We start from the raw sequence: 22,513 nt of genomic DNA on the forward strand, positions 1-22,513 counted from the left end.
AAAACCAAATTATTAAAGTTTAATGTTTATGAACTCAACAAGTGTGCACGATCATCATATTCTGAATTACATCTCTGTTCTTAAATATTTCCCTCTCAGATTTGAGTCTACTTTGATGCTTAAGACTACCCTCAAAATAAAAGTCATTGATTTGAAATATCATTCATTAGTGTAACATGCCAAAACCAGAACTTTTCAAATAGCAAACCAATATATGCTTATAGACATTAAAATATCCTAATATTAATCATGGTAGGTAATGGTTACTGAGTACTTTCAGAGTGCCAAGTCCTGTGCTGTTTCACAGAATGTTTAAAACCCATCTCTTGAGGTGTCTCTCTCTGTTATTATAATGTACACTTTATACAAAAGGAAAACTCTTGTGAAGAGGTTAATAACTAGTCTAAGGTCATAACACCGTATCAACTGGAGCTGAAATTCAACCCTCCTTTTCTCTAATTCTAATGCTTTCAGTCTTATATACTTTGCTCTGTTGTTTGCTTAATAAAAATTGTGTACCTCTCTGACATCCTGTTTCCACCATTGTAGGTGCCAGCAAACATTGTAGGTGTCAGATTTAACTTACTAAATCTGAATGATCAATGCCGGGACCAAAGACCTATGACTTGTTTAAATAAGATTTTAATTAAAGCAAATACGTAGTTATTCAGTTAACTGTTATTGAGCTCCTATTATCTGTGGAGCATTCTGTACACAAAAATAAATCCCATAGTTTTTTTATTGAAGCAAAATATTTATATTAGCACAACAGAGTAAGGGGGAACCTGGGTGGCTCAGTTGGTTAAGCATCCCACTCTTGGTTTCAGCTCAGGTCATGATCTCACGGTTCTTGAGTTAGAGCCCTGCATCAGTCTCAGTGCTGACAGTGCGTAGCCTGCTTGAGATTCTCTGTGTCTCTCTGTGTCTCTCTCTGTCTCTCTCTCTCTCTCTCTGCCTCCCCCACTTGCTCTGTCTCTGTCTCTCTCAAAATAAACAAATAAATAAACCTAAAAAAAAAGAGTATATGCCTGTATCTGACCAATTTTTACATAATCCACAACTTTATGAGTAAATAAGTCAAGTAGTTTTTAGTGAATGTCTTTTTGGAATAAAAGTGAATGCAACGAAAATAATAAAAGCAATCGTTAATGATAGTACAGGAAGTTAAGCACTACACCCAGTCTATGGAGTAAAACAATACATTCTCTGGCAGTACTGTAGGTTTATTCTTTACCTTGTGCAATTATATGTAAATGCAACAACCACAACTAAAGACTATTCTTAGAAAGGTGCATACCATAAACAACTGCCATTAATGTTACAGAAACATGTCATTGGAAACAGATACTCTCATACGGAATCCTTGGATTTCACTAACTGTGTGCCCCTTTCACAAACCTGTGAATGAATTTATACCGTTGAGGTTATAAGGCTCTAGACACCCTCTCACCAAAAGAACCTCAAAGATTAAACCTGCCACATCCAACATCCTGACATCAACACCCTGGGCTGTATATCTAACTCCAAGACATTTATCCTTCTTCAGAACAAAATAGATAGACAGTCAGCTAACTATGGCCAAGAGTGAAAAGTACTATCTCTTATTTCTTAGAAGACTGAAGAGCTGTTTCTCCTTCACTGACATAGACTATATTTTACTCCTTTGTATTCATTGAAAAGAACACTTTTTTTAAACTAAGCAACTACTAGGAAAGTAGCATAACTGCTCGAAGAGAAAGCTGGATCTCGTCTCTAGGGCTGATCTGCTCTGTAGACTTGGGCAAGTTACTTAATCTCTCTGTGCTTCAATTCTCTTCACCTGTAAAGTGGGAATAATAACAATACTACCCCAGTGGGAAGCTTAGCAGATGGATATGACAGTGTAAATAAAGCCCTTATCAATACGCTTGGCCCATGGTGAGTAACAGTCCACAGTGACGAAGATGGTGACCGCCAGGCTCTCTGTACCTAAGAGAATCAGTTTTCCTGTTCTGACCCTCCCCTTCTGTCTCCTGCAATCATTTCATAAATGAGCTGTTTTACTTCATGTGGAACATTTCAACTGAGCCCCTTCACTGGGACCCTCCAAGGAAGGCAGGATACTAGTAGACACAGAAAGGTATCCTGATGCACCTTGAGAACATACGCTAAGTGAAATACGGTAGTCACAGAAGGATAAATACTGCATGATTCCACTTACATGGGACATCTAAATGGTCAAAATTTGTTAAGAGGGTAGATCTCATGCTATGTATTTTTAACAGTTTTTATTTTTCCAAAAAAGTATCCTGAGCTGTGACAAAAAGGATAGGCCAATAGTGGAAATATGTGTTTCGGATACATTCCATTTGTTCTTACTAAATCCCCAAGAACAGAGACCCAAAAGATACTTTCAAGACTCCACATTAGCAGTTAAAAGTTATCTGACACTTTGAGCCAGTTTCTTCCAATCTGTCAGCTGCTGTCTGTTAGAGAAATTTTATGCCCTGAAGCAGTTGTGGCATACAATAATTCATAAGTGTGACTTCTAGGAACACCCACTCTACACAATACCAGCATTAAACATCCAAAATCCTAAGCTATAAAATACAAGGATGATGGAAGCAACAGGACGAAGATTGGGAACTAGCTGTGATTCCAGCAATTTCAAAGCTGTTATTTCATTGTGTTTCCCAAACACCAAACACTTACGTCTCAGACTAAGTAGGAGTGTCCAAATTGGTACTGTGGAATTTGGGGGAGGGGGGGAGCGTGGTTCTCCTAAATGTGAAGGGTGACACTATGGACTATTATAAAAATAAAAGGAGCTCAGCAAAGAATAGTAGTCACAGGAGTCGGAAATGTATAGCAGAATGGTTACAAGTTTGTATCATGCATTCTGTCATTTCTGATCATATGCAGATTAGACTTCCCATAGGAAAAAAAGTCTATGAGCACATATGCTCACAATTTCAGTTCTGAATTCAGTCAAGAGTATCTTCACTGGCTTTATAAAATAAGAGAAATAGCCCCATCCTTCAAAGGAAGACCAGATTGATTAAACACTTAAAACGGGAAGGAGTCAGGAAGTGACAGGTTGTAAGTTGACTAATTTAGGCACAGTCCTTGAATAAGAGCATAAATGTAAAGACCCAACACCAAAAGCAAAAGCCTTAAAGACTTTGAACTTCCTAACTGATATGCAGATTTACTGTCAAATTTTAATTGTTTTCATATCATTGTACCTTTTAGTTTTCAAATATTATGAAATGTATTTATTAGCATAACGTGATTTTTCTTACTGGATATTAATTTTTCAGTTATTTAGAAAATAGAAATGCATAAGTAAAAATATTTTTAACCTACAGATATAAAAGAGAACCCTTGCAAATATAATATCAGCATTCGTGATGTGTTTTACAATAGACATGGACATTTTGATACCTATCAAACACTTAATAAAAGATGACTCCTCAAGGCAATTTGCAAACTATGGTTTCATCTAGATATATGTCAGTGTAAATCAGGAGCCTTCAGTTCACCGTTTTTCTAAACAAGTATGCCATAATCTTTGCTAGCTCTGTTTCCGTGAGGCCATCATAAATCTACCACACTGCACCGTCTCCTCAGAACGCAGTCACACATTCAAATACTTGAAAGCGTAGCGAACTATACATATAGCAAGTCTATATCGAGTTAGTAATCTCCTTCACCTGTGGGGCATATTTCATTTTCACAAAATCTTAATAGAAATGCGCCCATCTTGCTTAAAAACACCCCACTATTATCACACTTCATTCAAAGATACCTTTTCGGCTCGTCTATAATATGAAATAGGAAAATAGGAATGGACACTCCTTTCAACGTGCACACATGCAATTTGCCTACAATGTCTACTAGATCAGCCAAGGTGGACTTTGGTGAATTGAACGAAACATACATTCAAATGACATAAAACATTTTGTTCTCAATTTGCTACCACTGATATTTAATTTGCTTTGATCTAAACATGTTAACGTTATCCAAGTGGAAGAGGCGACGAAGATCCGTTGCCATAGATGTATTTCTAACACTGAAGGTGTCTACTAAAAAGGAAGTAAAATAAAATGTGTGAAAGTCTTTAATTTTCTATCTTCAAACTTAAATGGTATATTAAAATCAGAAAAAAAAATAAACCTTTGCCTTTTCTGGAATTATAGTTTATAGTTTTGTATTTATGGAATGCATTCATAGGCTCCCTTAGGATGTGAAATGTATGGAAATATATGTGCATTGCTAAAGAAAGAACTAAATTTATTCTTTCCCCACATCATGCTCTTCTTTGCAGTAGAGGTTTTTAATTCAATACAGAGCTAGTATGCGATGGAGCCAATTTCCTGGTCTATATGTGTGACAAATGCTGAAAGTAGCACGAGATTAACAAATTAGTTGAAGTATAGATCTTAAAGGATTTTTTTTTCTGTGTCTCTAAATCAAAATTCATACTTTATTTGAAACGAAGCCTTCTTTAGAATTCAGGAATGACTAAAGATCCTTTATTTCTCTGTATTTAAGATAAAAGGAGGGGATGTACGACAACTACTGACATTTTTATTTTGAGCAAATATTTTTATTTGTAAGTAAGCTTACAAAGGTCATATATTTGGGATTTGAAATGATTTTAATTGCAATCCTGCATCTCAGGTTAGTCACTGCAATGTGTGACTTGGGAAAGATGAAAAATTATTCTCAAAATAAATAGTTATTCCCCCAGATAAAATCATAAAATGAAAAGCTGTGGTAAAATGCATTTATTTCAGTATTTTTATGGGTAAAAACAATATTTAAAATGTTAGGTCCTAGATGAATATGCTTACTTTTCTAGTAACATTTGTTAGCTTGGTTTTAAGTAAAAAAAAACTCTCAGGCTAGGCTGTTTTACCTATCCTCGAAATCATACGCTTGATATAATCCAGATATCTAACACCAAACAATAAAAACATCTGTGACAACAAAAGCATGTAACAGTTGTGGAATTGTTTAATTTGGGAGAAAATGCCTATGTTTGATAATCACACGTGCGTGAACTGATTGCTCCTCTTTGTAAAGAAACTTTTATATTTTGCAAGTAGTGTTTTGTTTGTTTTTTTTTTTAAAGGAATCAACTTACGTGAAAGAGCTCTTTAAAAGGTGTTCAGAAATATGTGTTTTGGATTTGGCTCACTCATTCAGGTTTAGAGGCTTGTCATAGTCCACCTGTTTTGCTCGGGCTTAAATTCTATCAAAATACAGCCTTTTAAAGCAAGCACAACCTTACTTGTTGTACCCAAACATGATAACATACTTAAAATTCAAGAAGAATTCTATGCAGGTTGTACGTCTCAGTCACCCAATCTCCTTTCACATATCTGTTCATGTTGACAGACTATGTCATAATACATCAACAGAAAGATCAGCACAGAAGAACAAAATTTCATCGCCTGACAGCAAGAGGAAAACTGATTTTCAGTATTAAATTAGTAAAAATATATCATTACCTCCCTTCCAATAAGTCTACTGCCTCTAGAAAATAAGGCGTCTGCTATAATCACAAGCGTATGCAAAGACAGTTAGGGTTGCTTGAGTCTTTGGTATCACTCTTTGAGTGACAGCCTATTTTCATTTTGTCTTTTATATGTTATTTGATTTTTTTTTTTTACCTCAGAAGCAATGTAGAGAATTAAAAACAATTTCTTAATGAGACACATGGTATTACGTATGCAAAAATATATGCCTGCCAATCGTTTTGGGGACAGGCTTTCCTATACTAAGTCATCGGCAGGAACCTATTGACCACTGAAATGGAAACAGGTATGTAAGCTTCTGGTACAAGTTAGGAACCTCTTTCATATAACGTCTCTCTCTGTTTGGATTTCAGGAGAAATTTAACCATACCTGCAACAAATAATGTCTTTTGCAGCCCAGGGCATCATCTGCCACTTAGGCTTTAATTTTGCCCCTGTTTGAACACCCTACAACATATGCACTTCTCTTTTGTCTATTATCCTAGAGTTGTGCTATTCCCAAATATTGACATCATCTACTTTTATCAGCATTAACTGCTCTGAAGCTTCCCAGGCTCATGCTCAGCTCTATTTCTTCCTATTGATTATCTTCCTCACTCCAGCAGGTAGCTAGCCAGCGAGGCTGTCCTGAGAAATAGCTTCCAATGACTTTATACGCACAATTTACACGGAATTGTTTAAAGAAGATATTAGCCTCAATACAAATCAGTGAACCTCATTTAGTCAATACTGCACAATTCGGCTGTTGGCACCCTGTCACATGTTAGCCCTTACAGTCGGCGGCCGTACCCAATCTGCACATTAACTATAGTATTTAGTTTCATATTAAAATCAAGCCGGGTTTTTTCGCTTTTGCTTTCCTTTTTGAAATCTTTTCAGTATACTTTTTACATCACCTCACTGAGCCATGTGATAGTAATATATGTTGAAATATAAAAACCTGAGATTAAATGTTTGATTTTTGACAGTGTTCTTAAATATAATAAATTCAAAAGGAAATACTGTTAAGTTAAAATGGAGTGTTTTTCATTAAGTCCAATCAAATGGTAGACAACAAAGGATCTTTTATTTGAGAATATGAAGTGAAAATGAAAACCAGAAAACCTTTACTAAGAAAAGGTCCAGCTAAATTATGTTGGAAGGAGGTCTCCAGATTGGGTTTGGGTGTTTCTTTTGCTAAAAGTGAATTAAACTAAGATATGTTATGAAGAAATATTTTACAAAGAAGTACAACTTAATGCTTTTTGGAGATGAAAATAAGGTCTAAGGACAGTTGGCTTTGAAAATAATTCTAAAGAAAGATCACATATGAAAAAAATTGCCACAGCATCTGATCTTTTCTTATAATCATAACAGGGAAACGTTTGGGGGAAAGTAATGCTAGTCCCCTCTTTCTCTTCCATGGCAATACTGTAAAATCCTAGAAGGGGTGTTTACATTTCAGAATTATCCTCCTTAAACTACTGGTTTATGATAGTTAATGAGATGATATCCAAATGTTGAAAACAGGAAAATTCAAATGAAAATCTAAATGTGAAATATAATATAATGAAATAACTAAGCAACATAATACTACTCTGAATGTTTGCGCAAATATTGCAAAATGAACTGCAATACATTAAAATTCTTCAGTGGTTGTGTAATACATAAGTGAAGGTTTACATATAAAAGCTCTAGCTATCAGGAAAAGGGATCTTTATATCCTACTATCCTAAATTTTTTACTTGAAAACATCGTGAACATCTTAGAGTGCATTTTGAAAAGTTGTCATTAAATCTGTTTGCATATTTCTTTGTAAACTGAAATTCAAGGTAAGAAGAAAGCATAGTGATCAAAATAGTCTATTTGTGGTCAAATGTATCTTTCAGCTTTAGTGGCTGAGTGGCAGAAAGGTTTGGGGAATATGAATGGTAGAGAAAATAATAATTTCAGTTTTGGTGATTTTTAAGGACTGTATCTTCTTTGTAAGGAAAAAGTAAGAGTTGAACAAAGTATCAATTTTAAACGAGTGATAGCAAATAATAGCATTTTGAAAATTAATACAGGAAAGCAATTAAAATAGAATTACATAACAAATTCTTGCTAATATTTAAATATTTTCTCTTTTTTACTATAAAATGTTAAAGGTGATTTTTGTATGACCTTTGCTTTCATTTATCTTCTCTTTAAATATCATTATTTGGGAACTAGAGCCCCGAAGCCCAGGCAGAAAAGGCATGGCAAGAGATGGCCAGTCTATCCTGACCGTACATCTTCTCACACATTTATTGCAAACTGACAATCATATAACAGCTTTTTTTTTATCACAGAGATTCAACAAAGAACAACTCCAGTACCAAGGGAAAATCATACTCCAGGAGAGAGAGAAATGCCATAATTGCATATGCAGGTTGCATAAATGCAGGCATGGCAAAGATAATTGTAATATTTGTGTGTGACAGCATTTTACCATTTAGAGAAGTCAATAATCGAGACATGAGAGTATTTAGGTGTAATTGTGTATATGTGTGCATACATCATATATTCCATGTAACGCACAAATATAAATCCCAGCCAAACTGAAAATGTATAAACATCATTAGTCTTTGTTGTTCAAAATATTCCTTGATGGATATGTTTTTATCTATTAAGTATATCTCTACCAACTGAATTATAAGAATTTCATGCTAGTCCATTTATTATATGATATTCTTATATTAAATAAAACTGTATGCTTTATATATTCATTTAAACATAAGAACATTCTCAATGAAGCAAATGCACACAAAACAGTAACAAAATAGTCAGATGAGCATTTCAGGCAAATTAAGATGCCAATATTTTTTTCAAAAAAAAAAAACTTTTTAAGTTATCCATGAAGTTTTAAATGTGAGCTTTGTTTTCAAATTATAGCAAAATATAAAATTTCCAAACGATGATTTTCCACAGTAACTTTCAAAGCAGACATTTTTTTTAAAAAGTAGCTTTTATTAAATCTCTAAAATATAAAGGAAAAATTGTTTTCCAGTTTATTAAGACCCATCTATAGAGGAAAACATGATTCTAGATCTACAATTTTTATAAGCCTTATAAGTGCTCATATTTATGATGCACATTAAAAATTCATATTCAAGATCCATTGTGACTGTGTGCATAGATTTACCAAGATGATGCCAAATATCACGCATATCATCTCATTGAATTAGTTTTAGTAGCAAAAAGTGCCACACTGAGTCCAGATATTTCAAATAAATCTCTCTTCCTTAAATATTCTGGCAGAAAGAATCTTTTACACTAAAAATCAAATTTAAAAGCAATAATATTGAATTCTATGGGACACTATCATTTTTTAAAGTATGAACTTATCCAAACTAAAGACCCCTCCCCCATGTGTGCATGTATATGCACACTGTGTCAGGAGAAATTATGCTTTTATTGTTAAAGTAAACTGAATGTGAACCCGTTAAGGTGATTTACATTGTCATCTATATAATTATATAGTTTTTAAAGATTATAAATAAACGTTTCATTTAATCCAAATTTTGCATATTGAACAATGTATCAATGAGTATTGCCACTATCAATTTTTATATGGTGGAAATATTTTAAAATATCAACTCATGCATACATCTATCCAACTCTAAGACAATCTAATTTAGCTAAAACTACATAATCAAACTGGATAGTTAACTCTGATATTTCATAACTTCTTTATTTTAAGTACATGTATCTCTAGAAATATATAAAGTATAATATTTAAGGAAATTAATATTAGCCTTATTATACATAGTGTATTTATGTATCTACATTTGTGGAAAATACAGACATGCCATTATTTATGTATAATTATATAACCTGTATAAATGCAAATATATCATTATGTATATCTTGTCTATGATTTTGTGCAGAGAAAAGCATTCTCATAAGCTAAAATAAAGCAATACAGATGTGTGTGTGTGTGTGTGTGTGTGTGTGTGTAGAGAGAGAGAGAGAGAGAGAGAGACAGAGGAAAAAACTGGTAGCTTCACAAAGAGATATTAAAGGTAGAATATTACCATGTTTGGAAATGAATATGAAGGTATTATGTTATATAAAGAAATATTGTTGAAAATTTTTCTCTCTCCTTTTCCTCTTTCTATGTATGTGTGTGTGTTCTGCTATTAACAAGAAAATGAACATTTGGGATGAAAGAAAATGTTGACTCTATACACATTTAAAATAGGGCACTTAAGTTAAATTTCCTAAATTAAAATTTAACTCCAATTGAAATTTCCTTTCTGAATATGAAATAAGAACCCTATAAAATGGGCACAAGAATCACATTATTTTGAAATTGTTCTATTAAAATTTTTTCTCATGTAAATATTTGTATCATTAGTACCCTATAGTATCATAAAATATTCTAAAGGCATGTATGAAAATGCCATGGAATAGATCTGAAGGGGCCATCTTTGTAGCACAAAAATTAACACTTTAGGTAAAGACAAAGTTCCTTACCCTTTGATTCAGACAGAACTGTTTCAAACCCTCTAGGTGAAAGATTTTTATGTACCTCTACTTGTTGGTTTTTCAAATTTGTCAGTTTTCAATACTGTAGAGATGAAAAGGAGATAATACAGGGTTGCACATCGGGAATTTATATCGCTACTTAATAGTTAATATCTTGACCACCTTTAACATTGTGCATTTGGAGAGTTATAACCTCAGTAATTCCAATGTTACAGCATTCAGGTGATGCTATTAAATGCCTTCAACTGAGAAGAGTCCTTATATGAAGAATCATTTACGAATACCTAGCTACCTAGATTTCCTGAAGTCTTTAGTCCACAAACCTATTTCTATGTAAAAAGAGTCTTATTTAACTTAACTATAAGGGTAGCGATGTTGTTATTTGTCATGATGTTGACAAAAAGCAGTAGACAAAAAGTTATCTGTAACTCTCAAGTGGACATATTCATTTCCTAATTCCTAGATAATGAACAAGGATAAAACGATATCTTGCATTGCCTCCCTTCAAGATGGTAAGCTAATGATGCAATAGAATCAAAGCAAGTTATGGGAGGAGGGAATGGGGGCATGGAAAGAGGAACACCTTTTTCTTGGTTCCACAAAGGGCTGAGGGCCTAATTATTTTTAAGTATAATCCAACCAACCTCTTCTCATGCTTAGCTGCACTGAGTGACACTATTTGTGATGCCCAGTGTGCTGAAACTGAGCAGGTTGCTGTCAGTTTAAAAATGACTATAATAAAAGTGACCATGAAGATGGATCTTGTGATTTTGCGTTTCTAATCAGTCATCTGTGAAGAACACTTTTGCTTTGATTCAGCAGACTGGTGACAGCCATGATTGATAGTGCACGAGGATGAAAAAAGGTTATTAACTGTCTTCCTATTAAGCTCAATGTATTACCCCTCTAGGTGCATCTCATACTTTAAGTTAAAGTACTTACTCAGGTAAGGTCAAGAACGAACTCTATGGAGATGGTATCCATTCTGCAGAAAATGAGCAAGGCATCCTTGCCCTGATTTTTTTTTAATTCAGCATTTCAACTACATTTAATTCCACTGTCTTATTTTTATTAGCTAAAGAAGGAAAATTTCTGTCTTCCAAGAGCATCCATACTGAAAACACTAAAAGTATAGAAAATAGCTTTAAATGTTAAGATTTGAACATAGAGCTAACAGCAACATGTGTGTGGCATGTACATAAGTCTGTATTTAAACAGACGGTCAAATATTGTACAATCTCAGGGTATTTTTAAGGGTAGACACTAAAATTGATCTGTGATTAAAAAATAAACCTCTGTATAGTATATATGAAAATTGTCCTAATTTTCAATAATCCATAAGATTAGGATAAAAAAACAATTTCTAAGAAATTTAAAGGATCCAATAGAATATTTAGATATTTGCTTTTGTTTAGATGTAATGTATTAATTTATTAACTTCATCTCATTTAAAATTTTTGACATTAGAAATATTACATATAGATGCACACTTGAATGATGGTATCTGTTCATGTCTTTGAGGAGTATAACTACACATCTGTTCACAAATAGCATCATAGATCCTAAAGTATTTAAAAGTTTTTAATAACTGAGGATACACCATTTATTAAATAATGAACTTTAAAATGTTATCATATTTCCTGTGTTCATTCATTCTTACTGAAGCCAAAATGTACTGAAAGATTTTTGTATTCTTCATTTAACTTCTCTTTAAAAACACTGAAACTGTCAAGTTTTATCCTGAGAGATAACAGCTTAAATATATGCATTTTAATTTAAAATTGTAGTATTGTGTTTCTTCTTACATTTCCCACTGTAAACACTCCATACATGTCAGATGTAATGTGAATTAGCCAGAAATATTTAAGGATATCAATAACTTAGCACCGACGTAACCATTTAAAATACAACCAAATTTCAGCTCTCTGTGCTTGACGGTTCTTCATTGAACGACTCTGAAGAGTAGCCCAGAAAAACAAAATGCTACCAGAATGTTATTAGAGTTTCAGCGCAGGGAAAATCACAGTGCATCCAAAAGTTTTCTCTAGTATATCATGACCTGTTTCTCCAATGTCAGTTATTATACTCGTTTTTTGTATATAATATATTTTGAAAATGTACTGTTTTAATATTAGGATCCATCAACAATGAAAAATAGAGAAAGTAAGGAAATGAAGTTCAATATTTCTTTGAATTTCTCTTTAGAGCCACGAAAATTGGCTGTGTATCCAATTCTGCTTAATATTGCAATTGCTGTTTGGAGAAACCTTTCCAGCTCTCTAGTATTTTATGCATGCCAAGTATAACTTAAATACTTACACATTGAGAGCCTCTTCATAAAAAATGTTAGATCAATATGAAAATGATTTATTTAGTGAATTGTGTTTATGTGGAGTGGACTTAAAGGTAGATTTTAGGATTCATACAAGAGTCCCTCAATATGACACATTAACTTCATTATCAAATGGATTTCTCTTTCTGCCCTATGTAACTTCAACAGACAAACTTGTGCTCTCAAATTCAGAAATCAACTATGAGAGGAGTGATAGAGGGTGATAGATGGTCAATGATAGCATTCTATATCATTGTTCGAATATTTGTATAAGCCAATGAGAACTATGTCGCATGTTTCTCAAAACCACTGTTTGCTTTTAAAGTAAAAAAAAAAGAGAGAGAGAGAAAAAGAAAAATGCAGTTTCAAACTATCCCATGTAAATTAGCAAAGTGCTCTGAATATCAGTGAAAGTCCAGTCTTCTTTTTGCCTACTTGGGAGTTTAAGGAAAATTGGGAAAAACAAAGACCAAGTAGGCCCAAGAGGAATACACAGAATTCCCAGTTACCATTTCCTAGTGTCCTCTGTTTCTTCTCTTTAGAGAAAATCTAGAGCACACATCGCACATAACACACATTTTAGGAAAGAACAAGGCAAAGAGGCAGTTTCAGATAAAGTTTAGGTCACTTCGAAGGCAGTGAATTAGCATAGCTGAAATTGATGTTGAGCCATTTTTTTTTTTTTTTTTTTTTTTTTGCAGACTTAGACACTGGCAGACAGTAAAAGTTAAAACTGTAACATTTTCTTTGATACTTTTGGAACTACAGAACACAATGTTGCATTCATTTTGTTCAAGCAAGGGACAGAACTGGTGAAGAAAATCCCCACACCTTTGTGCAAACCCTTTAACTTTGGTTCTGAGTCTACCGTGACTTGGTTTCATCTCCTGCTGGGGCACGAGGCGTCTTTAGTTTACAACGTCTAGGGTTTCGAATACTTTTAGCTTGAGACTCTCTTCCGAAGCTCTTCCAATCCTATATACATGTATCTCCCCTTCTCTTCCTCCTCCTCCTCCTCCTCCTCCTCCTCCTCCTCCTCCTCCTCCTCCCCTTCTCCTCCTCTTCCTTCTCCTCCTCTAGACCTAGGGGACGTAGGGTAGGGGTACGAACTGGGTGGTGCACATCCGTGTAGCCAGAACGTGGAAGCTGTCAGTTGCTGTCCGCTCCCAGACTGTGTACCTGAGCGTAGTGGCCACTCGGCTCCTCTGCCCAGCCCACTCCAGCCTGCAGTGTTGCTGCTGTCACGCCAGCCGGTGATTTGATAGGCTTGTCGGGTTGCCATGGTGTTGACTTCTTGCCTCTGAGGAGCTGCCCAATGACTGGAGGTCTGGGATTAAAGCGGGAAGAGGCAGCGGCCACAGCGAATTTCAGCGGCAGCTGCAGCAGCTAGAAACGAGAAGCCAGAGGACGAGGTCTTTAGACTGCGCTCCCCTCCCGCAGCCCGGACGGCCAGTGAGGGAGGAAGAAGAGAGGTGGGGGAGGTTGAAACGGTGACCACTCGAAGCCAGGAGATACAAGGGAGGGGTCTGAGACCCTCCCGGGAATAACTCATGAGCAGTCTGCACGCGCTGAGAAGAAAAACCTTCCAGAATTCGTTATTATTCCCCCAAGACATTACCTGGCCGGGTGGCGGGACTGGGAGTAGGTGGTTGTTAAAAGGGGACTTAGGTGGGCGATACACCTCCCCCCCCCCATCCCACCCTTTATTTGGGCAGCGAGGCAGTTTGACAAATAAAGAGGCGCTGTACGGAGAACTTCAAATCGTGGAAAACTAACTTATTCCGAGGAGAGAAAGTGCAGTGAGACCGCAACCGAGTAAATGAAAATAGTTGCCTGGGCCGGCGGCCGGTGGGGGCGGCCCGGGAGAGGGGGGGAGGCAGAGGGGGGCATGTGCAAGGCACAACCCCAGACGGAAACTGTAAACTAGGAAATGAAAGGGAAAGAAACCGCTTCTGTTATAAATTAGTAGGTAGGTGAAGGTTACGCAAAGAAGAAAAGGGAAAGTAAAGCTGTTAAAAGAATAGAATAAAACCCCTGGGAGTTCAACTCAAAATCCACCCCCCCCCCCACTCCCCAATCCAAGGGGAGTAGGAGGAGGAGAAAAAGAGTGCATTCTGGTGTGATGAGAACTCTCTGGAATGTCTGGAGGAGAGGATAGAAGTGCGAGGGTAAGAAGACCCGGGTGCTAAATAATTGGCCGGGGAGAGAAATGGGGGAGGGGCGGGGTAGGAAAGAGAGATTCCGCGATTCACCGAAGGGACCTGGAGAGTCTGAAGAGGGGGATTCCAATGGCAGGGGGAGAGGTACAGAAGTTCAGACCTGTAGCGCAGAGGAGGGAGCGACCAGAGTCAGCTGGAGAAGAGGAGGAAGAAGGTGTGTGCTGCGGAGGGGGGGGGCGTGGGAAGGCCACCACCGTCAACTGCAAGGGGCAACTGCAAGGACAGAGGGCAGCGAGAGCAGAGAACCCGAGCGACTCGGGCGGTCGGCGAGAGCACCGCGGGGCAGCCCCCGCGAGTTAGAAGCCAGGTGCCGCACCGCCCGCGCCCCGGCTCGGGGCGATGCGGGGACTTTTCTGGCCAGGAGGAGAGCCGCTGGGTCAGCCTTCACGATTCACCGCGAGTCCCAAACACACGCCTCACTAACTACTTTACAGCCACTTCCATTGATTTTCTTTAACAAATAAACAGAATACCCGTTACAGCAACACTTCCTCTTGCTGCAGCGAAAATGCCACAAGCTCTGATTGCTGCATTTCTCTGGATAGCAGTTTTCACATCTCCAAAATAAATTATTTTCCCTCACTTGAAAGATCACATGTGTGATCACTTTCAGGTTTGGGGAGTCTAAACCTCGCCCCCTTCTCTATTTTGAGAATCGCCTTTTGGATTAAGTAGAAGACAGGTCCGGATACAAGTTTGTAAACCTGGTAGGGCTCGCTGACATTTGCATATTAATTTTTGCTAATAAGAAGTATCAATTTGGAAGGGAAACGCCGACGAAGAAAATGACTCCTTTGCAACCGCAGGGAAATTAACACCAGTCCGACAGCCACACCTAAGCTACTCCCCTAGAGTTATCTCTAAAAAACATTTCCCTTAAAAAGAAAGTATTGTCAACTATACTTCAATTTAAAAAAATAAAGTCTTTATTTTAAAGTACCCCCCCTTTAGAGCTGTTTCTGCTGGAGGTTCTAACATACATGTCAAAGGGTTGTTGAATTATTCATTATTGTAATTACTACCATCATTGTCATTATCCCTTTCCATGTGGAAATAATTTTATTATCGTAATTTGATATCTGAAGAATTTCCTGTTAGTCGTTTGATAATCATTTTTTTTCTGCTGAAAAGAAAAGTTTTGTTTATAAATGAGATAGAGAAAATGTTTTAAATGCTTTGATGTTTGCTATAGATTTCCGTTTATCTAATCGATCGGAATGCCAATAAAATCGATTAAAGGTTTAGTGTTTTACAAACAACCATTTTGTGCCTTTTGATTTTATGTTCAGAATGATTTTGATAAAGCTAATGCTTTCTTTTAACATTCTCTCTTTAAAAAATCCAAACCTTTATCGTTTTTCCTTTTATTATTAGAAATTGTCAGTTAAAGTTCTTCTAATAGGAAAATAAAAAATATAAGCAATGGCTGCAATGGTTTAAATTTCATTCTCTTGTTGCTCAAGGTATTTAAATAAAGCCCTTTAAAATCTCTGTGAATTATATGCGATCATTCAGTGATTGCGGAATATTAAATTAAACTTAGATAAATCCGCATTGAAGGAGGCAGCACCCAATCCTGAATTTATTTCCCATTTTCTCTAACAGCATCACTGCGCTCCTCTCTTTGCAATGACAATGTGCCAAATCTGGGCATTTTGAAAACATTTTCCATATGCTTTAACAGGGGACTGATAGACAAAGAAGAAAAGGAGATGATCTTTTTGCTCTGAGGTATATTTTCTTTAACATTTTTCTCTTAGACTTTCACTAATAATCATTTTAAAGCAAAAGTTTGAAATCATTTAATTCTTTTTTTTTTCTTTCACCTTTTTTTTTTTTCTTGCTATCTTGTAATTTATTCCTGAAGTGGAATTTTGGTTACAATATAATGTAAAGCTATCATTTCTGTACCTTGGCAAACAACATTTGTTTCAAAATCTTTGATTTAGTTTCTGCTAGCTGCCTTTTGTAATTGAAGATGGATTTAATTATACATTTTTGTAACTTAGATCAGATGGGCTGTTTGTTTGCTGCAGGATTTAATGGTGCTTTTGTGTCTAATATTTAGGGATGTTACATACAGAGGTGGTGGCTTTTCTTCAGTTATAAAGATCTGCACTTTTGTCTTGGAAATGTGGATGTTGAGATGAATGTATTGTCCTGTTTTCAAATAATTCTATTCGGTAGCCAGTGTTTAGTACATTGTCTAAACAGCACTGTTTTGACTGGATATAGATGTTTTAGGTTTAAAAAGATCACAACTTTATCGTCTATTCAGTGAAATCTCAGTTCTTTCTTTTCCCACTTATCTATCTTTTCCCATCTGCGTCGTTGTCTCTTACAGCTATTCCCCAGATGAAATGTAAAATTTTTGTTGGATATGTTTGCTGGAAATATCTCCATGTGTTTTGCGAAGGGTGTGCTTGTGATCCTGGGTTTGGGGGCAGGCAGTGAGTATACTGGTGCTGAGGGAGGTGGGGGGTGTAGTGGTAAGTGATAAGGAGTCCTCATTAATTTGCATAAGAGCTGTTGAAGTGCTGGTGAAGTTGGTGAAGTGCTATTGTTTGGGGAGAGTCCCGCCTGATTTTGTTTATAAACACTGGGCTGGTTGCCTAGAGGGAAAGAAGGTCACAGCACTGTCTGAGCCCTGACCTCTGAAAGGCCAGAGGGTGTCTGACTTTTCCCTCCCCCTTCCCCCTATCCCTTCTCTCCTCCCTTAATTCTTCCCTCCTCAGACCGTCTATAACTCCTCCCATTTTCCCCATTCCTGACCTTACCTGTGCCTAACTTTACATAATAATGACTGCACCCCCCACCCCAACACTTCAAAAGCAGGTCAGAACCTCCAGAGAAAAAAGGTAAAACATTTACTGCAAAGTAAAAACCAAAAACGGACTGTGGTTAGAAAGAGAGAAATATACAGAAATATGGAAGTACAGATTGAGACCGGGATCAAGATAGGGGCATTTAATGACAAAAAAAGACCACAAAGGAGATAAGAGCCAGGTTGGGGGAGGGGAGGGAATCAGCGAACGACAGATTTTAACTGCCCACAAATGCTACACACACACACACACACACACACACACACACACACACACACACTTAAAATGTCTTTCCTTTATGAATTTCATTTCATCTACCTCACTCTCACCATCAAAGACAGTGTCCATTCTGGATGTTAGGTCATATTTTACCCCCCCCCCCCGTGAGTTCTCAAGAAAACTATACTTTTTTTTTTAAATAGTAATGAGATTTGGCACTCTTCCACATTATTTCTTGAATTATTTCACTGTAAATATGTTTGTGACACCTTCCCAAATAAGCCCTTCACTTTCCCATTCACTGACAAACTTCACGTCTCGCTTTTACACACACACACACACACACACACACACACACAGCCCACCTCCCCACTCACAAAATGACAGACATTGGTATCAAGTTTAAATGTGTTTGGAAAGGAGTTGCTGAGTTAAAAATGTTAGTTAACAGACTGCCTTTGTTAAATAGCCCCCGGGTGGAGAAGACCCAACAAAAAAAAAAAAAAAAAAAAAAAAAAAAAGGAAGGAAGGAGGAGGGGGGCTGAGGATCTGAAAGTGTCTGTGGTGATATAAAGGGTTCCTAACGCTGAAATCTTGTAATACCTCGTTTCAAACTGAGCTCATCTATAGACCCCGGATGCGCGGTCAAAAGACTGGGAACCTTTTCCCCTTGGGCTGGGGTTGGTCTAGAGCTGGCGGGACGTGAGGCAGAGGAAGGTGGGGTATTTGCCAGTGAACTGCTGAGGGCAGGGCGGGGAGACCGGGGGACAGACAGCGGAAGACTCCTTAAAGAGGCTGTAAAGCCCAGAGTGTCCACGTTATAGATTTGGTTAATAAAACCCGCCAAGGAAAAGTCTGGAAGTGGAAATTACCTTTTGTCTCAGTATTAATTACTCCTTGCCTCCGCCACTCAACACCTAACCACCTGGTGTCCCTTTTGGGTTCTCCCCCAGCTCTGGGCTCGGCGTCAGGGTCCGAGCGCCCCGGAGTGGGCTCGGCTCGGTTGGGGTGGCCCTGGAGTGTGGGAGAGGGTGTAGGGAAAGTTCTGGGTACTGCAGGGAAACCTCTGCTCCTTTCACTTTGTAATAAAAAGTAGCCAAACGTTCCTGGAGGGCAGCGGCGGGTTCGCGCAGAGTTTAGGGACAGCGGAATGGGGCGGGGGGGGGGGGCAGGGTCAAAGGTTGACGGCAAGGGGTCCGCAGAGACCCGAGAGGAGCAGCTGGGTTTCCTGGAGCGAGGGGCGGAGGAGGAGGGCTCCAAGGACCGCGGCGCAGCCCGGGCGAGCCGGGCCGATCGCGCCCTCGCCCCGGAGCAGCCCGCGGGCTGGGCTCGGGCTCGCCCGCCTCGCCGCGCCCCTGCCCGCGGCGCTGCGCTCCGCGCCTCTAGGCCCACCCCAAGCAGACCTGCCATCGCTTCTCCCCAGCTACCCTCCTCGCGCGGGCGCGCTCTGAGGCCGAGCCCTGGAGGAAACTCTTGACTCCTTGCTCGTCCCTCTCTGCCCCATCCCCTCAGCCCATTAACCCCCGACCCTCACCCCAGCTTCTCTTCTTAGGAAAGAGGTGAAAGAGGATGAGAAAGAGATGATTAAAAAGCACACACACACACACACACACACACACACACACACACACACACACAGCCTAGGAGGGGAATACTCGCTAGCAGAAGGGATTGCAAAAGTGGGCGCTCCTCTTACAAATCCTCCTTCCTTTTGTTTTCTTACTTAGAATTCAATAACTGCTCCCCCCCCCCACCGAGTGGGGGGGGGGGAGAGAGAGAGAGAGAGAGAGAGAGAGAGAGAGAGAGAGAGAGAAGAGAGATGTATTTTCCAAGAAAAGAGAGGGATAGGGACGTAGAGGAGAAATAGCCACCAAATTTTTAAAATGGTTTTCCTGATTTGACGTTTGGTGTTTTGACATTAATGACATTAATGTTATTGATGATGTTTCAGGGAGAAAAAGGCAAAAGAAATAAAGGAGAACTTGAAAACGAAATGATCATCATTTCCCTATTCTTCCATGCCAGAAATAGACCCCTTTCTTCACCTGAGCCTGAAACAGACTTATTGTTCTCAGGTGTTTCCTTCATCATACGCATTTACCCGTCTGAAATCGCAGGAAATGGTTTTTCCATCAGTGAGCTTGTACATGGAGCCCTCTCCCGCAAAGGGCTTGATCTTTTCTGATTTGAACCTGAAAGTCTCCCTGCCTTCATTTCCCCTCAGTCTTTTTAAAAGCCCCCACCCCCTTCCCCAACACACACCTCAAATAGTTTTTTAAAGCCAGAATTTTTGCTCTCTGGGGTGTTTTTCTGTAAACAGCAATGCTACATAAACACCTCCTTCACTTGCAAGTTACAGAGAATTAAAATTTTACCACCGTAGCCATGTATATTTCCTAAAGCACATGGATAAACTCAACTGAGGTGCAATCAGCACGCCAATGATACAGTTACTATGTAAAGGTAAGACTGTAAACAAAGTAACTTGAAAATCTTAGAAAGCCATACACTTTGAGCAGATTTCTTCCCTAGTAAGTTTAAAATAGAATGCAGTCTTTGGAGAGGTAGAAGATTTTCTTTCTGTTAGCGTTTAGTAGCCCTGGTTTATACTATACTAGTACGTACATCGACTTCAGATTCCTAAGGTGGTGATTTGCTTTTTTTCTCTTAATAAAGACCATATCTAGGTTATATTCTCTACTCCAAGCCTCTGGACTTTCATTGTAACCTTAGCCAGCTGTTGTAGGCGTCTAGCTTTCCTGATTTGGGCCTAGGTCTGCTCTTTTGAGGACTATGCTTTTATCCTCCCAGGTGTCTTGTTTGGTTTTTAATGCCATTTGCATCAGTTGTAGGATTTTCCAAATGTTCCCTGATTACAGGAGGTTTCAGGCCCTGAAAGACACATGTTTGCAGCCTCTGTTGTTCTTAGTGCTTCTGCGATAAACCTTCCTGTTGGTATTTGGTAGATCTGGTGCTTAAGGCCTAAGACAAGGTTTTGAAGCAGATCCTGGCGATCCAAAACTTCAAAGGCCTGTCAACTCAAAAGCAGCTAACGCCTCACCTGTCCAGGAACCTGGACATTGAAAGTATTTCCTGTTTTTAGCTTGTTTGGTTTGTTACTTTCACCTTCTCTAGAATTCCTATTTTTGAAATATTATATAGATAGTGTCTATTTGTGACCTGTGGTATAGCAGTGTATCAAGATACAATCTGAGTAGCAAGGAACTATATATATATATATATATATATATATATATATATATTCCATATTCAGATATTCAGTAGGGGGTATTTAAAAGTATGTCTATTCCTAGTTTTAGTTAATTATCTTTTAATGAAAGTGTCACTCATATTCACATCTGTAATATTGGAAAGAGATAATTAGATTTTCAAATGAGAATCAGCCACCTTAAATTTTGCACCAGAAAATACCAAGTATATTTCATTCTAATGAGATCTGTAGTGGGGTTTTAAAATTCATCATAATGTGCTTCAAGAAAGATAATTCAACAGACTTGCAAGATGAAAGGTTTTTTTCCCTAAGTCTTCTTAAAGCTATTACATTGAACTTATGCAATTCTGATAAAATATTCAAAAATATTACATAAAGGCTAGAATCAGATCCCCACTATCACCCCTGTACCCATCACTTATGCTCATTTGAAAGTTTACTTTGACTCAACTAACCGCTGCCATCTTCCATGCCCTGGGTTTTCTCTGCTGAGTGTGTAAGCGAAAGATACCAGCCTAAATAGGTGCCGGTGGATCCAGAGTGCAATCCTTCCTTTGAAATAGGCTGGGCCAAGCGGGGTGTGCACACTGCCAGGCACCCTTTATTTACATACATCTGCATATTTGCTCAGGCCCCGTATTTCGCCATTAAAATGCGTTCTTGTTCACAGCAGAATAAATGAAGCAGAGAAAAACTCTTCATTACTCTAACTTACATTTCTCCTTAAAGCTCCCTGGTAAACAAATCTCTGGTCCGATAGTAATTACTTTGACTCATTAAAATAAAAAAAAATTTTTTTTCAACTGGTTAAAGGGCATTGCTTTGGCGGTATTTGTGTTTTATTTTCTCTCCCTTTTTGCTGAGAGAGAGAGAGGGAGGAGAGAGAGAGAGAGAGTGTGTGTGTGTGTGTGTGTGTGTGTGTGTGTGTGTGTGTGTGTCTAATGAAGTTTGGGAGTCGCGCGCGCAGGGGCGCGTGGGGTGCGAGCCCCGGAGGCCCCCATCCCCTGCCCTGTCCGCGGTCGCAGCGTCCCAGGCTCCCGCCGCAGCGCTCCGAGCCTTGGAAGCCGCTCGGCTCCCGGGCTGCTCCGAGTCCGGGCTGCGCGTCATTTGCAGTCTGGGGAATGTTGATCACCTCACTAATTACACCTCTCTCTCCCCCCCTCTCCCTCTCCCTCTCCCTCACTCTCCTCTCTCATTCCCAGAGTGCATATCGGGAATAGACACACAAAGACATGCGCACTCAACTTAATCAGCCATTTTTTTAAACAGGGCTAAAACGATAATAATTAGCAGAATAAAGACATATCGGATTTTCATTTCCTTTCCTCCTTTTCCCAACCCCTTCACAACCAAACAGCGAGACCGCGGTCGGCACATGCTTTAACTCCTCCCGGACCCCCGAGGACCGCTCCATGCCCCCCACTTTCTGCTTCAGCGTTTTTATTTTCACCCAATAAAGTTCGAGGATTATTTTTTTATTTTTTTTATTTTTTTTTAAATGAACCCTCTCGTTTTACTTGGATGTGATCAGCTGTAAGTAAAATAAAAGCAAAACAAAAAAGAGGCGAAGATCGAGTAGGAACTGCAGGGGAAATGGAAAGTAAGTTTTTTCTTTAACTTTTATTGAGTAGTTTGTGTTAAATTTAGGTCGAGTATCGATTATCTTTCCAGCCTGA

At 38.3% G+C, this 22,513-nt stretch overlaps 1 protein-coding gene and 1 long non-coding RNA gene across 4 annotated transcripts in view; one reads left to right on the forward strand and one right to left on the reverse strand.

The window, feature by feature from the left end:
* The window catches only part of LOC132664206 (uncharacterized), a 43,149-nt gene that overhangs the window by 18,687 nt on the left and 1,949 nt on the right, over positions 1-22,513 (reverse strand). For both annotated transcript variants that reach the window (XR_014136557.1, XR_014136558.1), the window contains one exon: positions 13,522-13,728. This is a non-coding gene — a long non-coding RNA (uncharacterized LOC132664206). The remainder of the gene's footprint in view (positions 1-13,521; positions 13,729-22,513) is intronic.
* The window catches only part of ZFHX4 (zinc finger homeobox 4), a 183,383-nt gene continuing 182,924 nt past the window's right edge, over positions 22,055-22,513 (forward strand). For both annotated transcript variants that reach the window (XM_078441794.2, XM_078441797.2), the window contains exon 1: positions 22,055-22,437. The gene's annotated coding sequence lies outside the window, so the exon portion shown is untranslated. The remainder of the gene's footprint in view (positions 22,438-22,513) is intronic.

Source organism: Panthera onca, chromosome F2, assembly GCF_046562875.1.
Source record: "Panthera onca isolate mPanOnc1 chromosome F2, mPanOnc1 haplotype 2, whole genome shotgun sequence".
NCBI classification, from domain to species: Eukaryota; Metazoa; Chordata; class Mammalia; order Carnivora; family Felidae; genus Panthera; species Panthera onca.